Raw genomic sequence first — 7447 nt, forward strand, 5'->3', positions numbered from 1 at the left:
CCATGTAAACTATCACATAATTCACAATAAACATTAAAAAAAAAGTAAACGACATATCATGGAAACTTTAGAAAATATAAACAGTGGAAAAAGAAAAGAAAAAAAACATACAAAATAAAAGTCGCATCTTTTAATTCTATAATAACATACAAATTCACTCTGATAAATTTACTACAAAAAGTTAAACACTCTCCGTTTCCATTTTCACCTTGTCATGTTATTGTTAAGTGCCATTGAGTCGATTCCAACCCATAGCAATCCTGTATAGGGTTTTACCTTGTCATAGACCAGTTTTAAACATTCACAGAACTGGACTGATCCACGAACAACTGAATAGCACTTCGTCAGACCACAGATGGCAACTGTGTGGCATATGTGCCACGTCTCCCCATCTCACAACCATAGCAGACATTGCTAATGGATCACAGCACTCTTTCCCACAGATCTTTGATGTGACCCCAGATTCCTTCTCTGAAAATCTCCCAAAATCAGATCGGACATGTAAGAATCAAATATTTGCTATCCCTGGCTCCTTTTTCCTAGCCCCATACTCTGATTCTGAAACCCTGCTCTCCACCCCTGTCTTCCAGTCTATACAACCTGGATAGGTCTTACAAGTGGCAGAGGCTGCTCCAACACTGGATTTATTGTGGAAAACAGAAAAGCAATCCTCAAGTGATAAAGAAAGAAAAGGCCAAGAGAGATTCCCCCCCGCCCCCCTTCCCCCCACCATGCAGTTCTATTTTTTCTCTCTTTACAGCCTCCTAGCAATATGGTCTAATCATGTGCTTGGATCTAACTAAAAATACCATCTGTGGAGCACCTGCAATGTACCAGGCCCCATTTTAAGTGATTTGTTTTTGTTATCTAAATTCATCACTATTAACAGAGAATGAAGCAGACTTAAAACAGGGAAAGTGACTGCTGTAAGGTCACACAGCTGTAAGTGATAGAGCTTGAATTCAAACAAATCTGTCACATTCCAAGCCTTGTGGTTTGGTTTGGTTTTGCTTATGTTTTTTATAGTCTCATCTTCATCCAAAATCCAACACTGGAGACAGAGAACACAAGCTTGAGCTCCCTCTGCAGGTAACTCTATGTTGTTGTGAAGTGCCCTCGAGTCGATTCCATAACAACCCTGTATAGGGTTTCCCAGGAGCAGCTGGTGAGCTTGAATTACCGACCTTGCAGTTCAGACGGCTTTGCAGTCAGGCGCATTAACCCACAGCGCCACACCAGGACTCCTATGCAACCCGCCAAAACTATTAAAAATCAGTTGCCATCTAATTGATTCCAATTGATTCCAAGTGTTTCAGGGTTTTCAATGACTACGCTTTTGGAAGTAGATCACCAGACCTTTCTTCCAAGGTACCTCTGGATGGACTCAAACCACCAACCTTTTGGTCAGCTGCTGAACAGGGACACCAGCAAAAATAATAAAAGTAGTAGTATCTAACACTCAGGTAAGATTGACACATTTTCACATGCATTTCTCGTTGAGTCCCGTCTGATGCTTTGTCGAAGAGTTAACTGCCTCCTTTTGTAAGTGAAGAAGCCAGTACTGGAAAGCTTAGAGAACTAAAGCTAATCTAATGTCTAACAGTCTTCCCCAAACAGCACTACTAAGTTAGAGAGTTGAGTCCTGGTGTGGTTCTGTGGGATAAGCACTGGAATGATAACTACAAGGCCGGCGCTTCGCATCCACCAGACACCCTATACAAACTCGCTATGAGTTAGAACTGAGCTCTGGTAGTGTAGTGGTTACGAATTGGGCTGCGAATCTTAAGGTCAGCAGTTTGAAACTACCAGCCGCTCCGCGGGAGAAAGATGAGGCTTTCTGCTCCCGTAAAGATTTACAGCCTCGGAAACCCTGTACAGGATCGCTATGAGTCAGAACCGAAGCCACTTAACAACAACAGACAGCACTTAACAAGGATGGAAAGGCCGCATTTCCCCTCCTCACCCCTAGATGACAGTAGAAAACAGACTGAGGCTTGGGCCCAAACTTGGTCGTTTACCTTAAAGATTACATGCATATTGATGTGTCTAAAGAAATTGCTTCATTTTACTTGCATCTTCTATCAACACTCATGGAAGCAGCAGTCAAGAAATCAAATGACATATTGCATTAGGCAAATCTGCTTTACAAGACGTCTTTAAAGTCTTCAAGAGCAAAGATATCAGGTTCAGGACAAGTGTACCTGACCCAAGTCATGGTATTTTCAATAGCCTCATATGCTTGTGAAAGTTGAACAATGAATAAGGAAGGCTGTGGAAGAATTGATGCATTGGAGTGGTGGTGTTGGAGAAAAATGTTCAAAGTGCCATGGACTATTAGAACAAACAAATCTGTGTTGGAAGAAGTACAGCCAGAATGCTCCTTAGAAGCCAGGATAACCAGACTTCGTCCCTCATACTTTGGGCACATTATCAGGATGGACCAGTCCCTAGATAAGGACATTATGCTTGGTAAAGTGGAAAGTCAACAAAAAATGGGAAGAGCCCCAACGATATGGGTTCGCACAGTGGCAGCAGTTACTGAATCAAGCATAGCAATAATTGTGAGGATGGAAAAGGGCCAGACGGTGTTTTATTCTATTGTGAATAGGGTCTTTATTAGTCAGAACTGACTCGATGACACCTAATAACAACAACAAAAGGAATTACATTGCCCACTCCTATAGTCCATGGATATTTCATTGGACATTATTCATTTTCCTCTTTGGGTTCTGGAATCTTAAGGTGGGAGGTTACAGACTGTCCACCCGGAGAAAAACCATGGAATGAGTCAGTATTTTATCAAAATCATTGGCTGGAGAATTCACCCATCTGGCCTCAGCAATCTGGCCTCCTAGACAACTACAGAAATAAATAAAAGCAAATATGACAATGAGAATAACAACTACTAGTATTTCTTGAGCTCCATATGTCCAGCACCGTAATACACACACACCTAAAATCCCCACAGCATTGCTCTGCATTGGGCTAGTGAAGGAGAAATGTTCCTTCTTTGAGAGAGTGATTTTCACAAGATCCTGAAGTCATTTGGTATAGAGGCAGGTGAACAAGGTAACCTGAATCATGACTGTATTTGATCCAAATTGAAACAATGATCTAGAGTAATGAGGCAATTTCCTATGTGCCTCAGAATCTAGCTCTTAAGACTCGCTCTTTTGAAGATTGCAAAAGAGGGGGCCTGGAAGCTTTGGAGCAATGGCAGACCTCCAAGAGAATATTTGTAGTCAAGGTGACTTTTTTTTTTCTTCTTTTAAAAAAGGCAGCATTTGTTTGTTCTCTGGATTTCAAAGGCTTTATCTTGACTGTAGAAAGTGAAAAATAGAAATGATCAAAACAAAAACATAAATTATTTGTAGTCTCCTGCTATTTAAATATTTTTGCTATTATTGCTATTAAAATTAGGCTGCAATGAATATTCTTGCATTTATGTGTGTTTTGTATGCATTATTTCCTCAGTATAAATTTCAAAAAGTAGAATTTCTGGATCAAAGAGTATGGATATTTTTAAGTCTTTTCAAATCCATTACCAACTTAGTAAATGAGAAATTGTATTTTAAAGTGAATGTTTTATTAATAAAGTAGAGCTTTTTTTATGTTTGTTATTAGTATTTGTTCTTTTATGGGTTGCCTGTTTATGACTTGTTCTTATTTTCATATTGAAATACTTATCTTTGTCTTTTTTATTTGTAATAACTATTTCTATGCAGATGATACAACTTTGCTTGCTGAAGACAAAGAGAACTTGAATACTGATTAAGATCAAAGCCTTCAGTAAGGATTGCACCTCAATGTAGAGAAAATTAAAATCCTCACAACTGGACCAGTTAAAGTGTCATGATAAATAGAGAAAAGATTGAGGTTTCCAAATACTTCATTTTGCTTGGATCCACAATCAACACTCATGGAGGCAGCATTCCTGAAAACAAAGGATGTATTGCATTAGGCAAATCTGCAACACAAGACCTCTTTAAAGTGTTCAAGAGAAAGATGTCAGTTTGAGGACTAAGGTGTGTTTGAACAAAACCATGGTATTTTCAATCACCTGGAATGCATGGGAAAGTTGGACAGTGAATAAGGAAGACCGTAGAACTGATGCTTTAGGATTATGGTATTAGAGGAGTATATTAAAAGTATTCTCTGCCGGAAGAACAAACAAATTTGTGTTGAAGTGCAGCCAGAATGTTCCTTAGAAGCCAGGATGGTGCGATTTCATCGCTTATACTTTAGACATGTTATCAGGAAGGACAGTCCCTGGAATAGGACATCATGTTTGGTAAAGTGGTGGTCAGTGAAAAAGAGGAAGACCCTCAACAAGATGGATTGATCCAGTGGCAGCAGCAATGGGCTTAAATGTGTCCATTGTGAGGATGGTGCAGGACTGGGCAGTGTTTCGTTCTGTTGTGCATAAAGTTGCTATGGATCAGAATTAACTCAACAGCATCTAACAACAACATTTATATTAAAGAAACCAATACTTTTTATGTCATATACTTTGCTTTTCCTAGTTTGTCTTTTTTTTTTAATTGATCTTTTAAATTAGGTTTTTACTTTCATGTAGTTGGATATTCAGGCAGTCCCCAGATTATGAACAAGTTCCATTGCTAAATCTGCCTTTAAGTCTAATTTGTGCATAAATCAGAACAGTTAGGTACAGTTTGTATCTAACATCAGTTAGTCAAATTGGTCTCAGTGTACCTTTCTGAGCATATGAACATTAAAGAAACATTTGCATATACAGTAAAACATCTTTAACATATTATTACAGTAATAATAATGTTCTCATACCATTGCAAAGAGCACTTGTTTGCTATTACATACCATTGTATGTCTCAAATTTTTGATATAATAGACTTTAGGGGGGCTGGTTTGTAACAATGGGTTATATATAAGTTGAATGTTCATAACCCAGGGGCTGTCTGTATAGATATTTTCCTATATATTATCTGTGCTTGCTTCTATTTTTTTAATAGCTGTTATGGACTGAATGTTGTTGTTGTTGTTAAGTGCCATCGAGTCGGTTCCTACGCAAAGCGACCCTGAACAAGTTTTCTGAGGCTGTAAATCTTCTCAAGAGAAAGGTTTCTGAGGCTGTAAATCTTCTCAAGAGCAGAAAGCCTCATCTTTCTCCCGCGGAGCAGCTGATAGTTTCGAACTGCTGACCTTGCAGTTCACAGCCCGATTCGTAACCATTACGCTACCAGAGCTCCTGAATATTTTGGGACTGAATATGTCCCAAAAAATATGTGTTGTAAATCCTTACCTCTATCCCCGTGGTTATAATACCATTTGGAAATAGACTGACTTTGTTATGTTAATGAAGAAGCATTAGTGTCTGTTGTATCTTGAGTCAATTTCTTTTTGAGATATGAAAGAGATTAAACACAACTGGGCAATGTTTCCTTCTGTTGTGCATAGGGTGGCTATGAGGCGGAACCGACTGGATGGCACCTGACAACAACAACAAAAGCAGGCAGAGATGTGAGGAAAGAAATGCCCATCTACATGAAGATTGCTCAGGAACAGAAACTCAGATAGACAAGGACCTTTCTCCAGAGCTGACAGAGAAGGAAAACCTTCCCCTAGAACTGGCACACTGAAGTCAGACTTCTAGTCTCCCAACCCGTGAGAAAATAGTCTGTCTGTTAAATTGACCCTTTGTGGTAACGGATGTTGGTACCAGGGGTGGGACACTACTCTTACAGATTTCTAAAATGTGGAAGTGGTTTCAGAATTGAGTACTAGATAGGGTCTGGGACAGTTTTAAGGTACCTGCTGGTGTGGTGCTGTGGCATAAAGCACTGGAACGCAAGGTCTGTTTGAACCACAAGGTCACCAACCACTCCTTGGAAACCCTATACAGGTTGACTATGAGTTGAAACCAACTCAACAGCACTTAACAACAGCAACAATAGTAAAGGCCTAGATTGTCCTGAAGAGACTGTTGGTAGAATTCTGATGCCAAAGGCAATTTTGGTGATGGCTCAGAAGGAAGTAAGGACAGTTATAGACAAAGTATTAGTGATCTAGTGTTGTTCTAACAGAAATACCACAAGTGGATGACTTTAACAAACAGAAAGGCTAAAAGTCCGAATTCAGATTGCTGCCTCTGGTTGGAAAAGCTTTCTCTGTTAGCTGTGGAGGAAGGTCCTTGTCTCTTCAGCTTCTCCTTCCTGGTTCTTTGGAGATCTCCATGGGTCTTACCCCATCTCTGTTCTGCTACCTTGTTTAATCTCTTTTATATGTCAAAAGAGATTAACTCAAGGTACATCCAACAGTCATTAATATAACAAAGACCACAAATTCCTAAATGGGATATAGGCAGAGAGGATAGGATTTACAGCACTTATTTTGAGGGGCACAGCTCAGTTCCTAACAGAGGAAGTCTCTATCATCATAGAGAATACTTACAAAGCCAGCAATTTTACTAGAAATGTGAATGTTAAATGTGCTTCTGGGAAGAAAATTATGAACTCGCGATTGGACTATGAAGGAAGAGCGGAGTTTTTATGCAGTGGCAAATAATTTGTCTGAATCAAGTTAAAATGTTTGGTGGAAGGTTGTTACTGTGGTTGTTAGGTGCCATCGAGTCAGTACTGACTCATAGCGACCCTACGCACAACAGAATGAAACACTTCCCGGTCCTGGGCCAACCTCACAATTGTTGCCACGCTTAAGCCCATTGATGCTGCCACTTTGCCAATCCATCTCTGCTCTTACAGACCCACTTCTATTTAACTTAAATATTTTACCACAATTGCCTGTTTATGTATTTGTCTTCCTTTCTTAATGGTGGAAGAGCTGCATGGGTTGTACATTGAATAACACACAGGAGATGATGAATTATGCAGTGTTCACCTGATGCAACCATCTATGGAAACCCTAACTGTGACCCCTTGAGAAACAGGAGGACTGTATCATGTTCACTCTCGCATACCATGTTCTCAGAAAATATATGTTGGACTATTGTATGAATGGATGGATGGATGGATGGATAAAAAGATGGATGGATAGATGAATGGGTGGAAGGGTAGATGGATGGATGAAAAGATGAATGGATGGAAGGAAGGATGGATGGATGAATGGATGGATGGATGGATGGATGGATGGATGGATGGATGGATGGATGGATGGATGGATGGAAGGATGGAGAGGGGAATGGAAGAACAAAGCAGATGGGAGAACAATTAGACAGATCTCAAGGGGCTAAGTGAGACAGAGATAAATAATGATATGTGCACAACTTGAGAACAACAGAGTTCTGGGATATAGAGATCGAGCCATGGTTGGAATGTGGAAAACGAGGGAATAATATTAAGATGTAAGGCTGTCTTTTGAATCTTGGTTTTCCTTGCATTATATTATAAAATAGACACTGGAGGGGGAGAGAAAGGAATAGCGAAAAGCATCACCATAGAAAGCTTGTAAGTCC

This window comes from Chrysochloris asiatica, unplaced genomic scaffold (assembly GCF_000296735.1).
Source record: "Chrysochloris asiatica unplaced genomic scaffold, ChrAsi1.0 scaffold00186, whole genome shotgun sequence".
In the NCBI taxonomy this organism is placed as follows: domain Eukaryota; kingdom Metazoa; phylum Chordata; class Mammalia; order Afrosoricida; family Chrysochloridae; genus Chrysochloris; species Chrysochloris asiatica.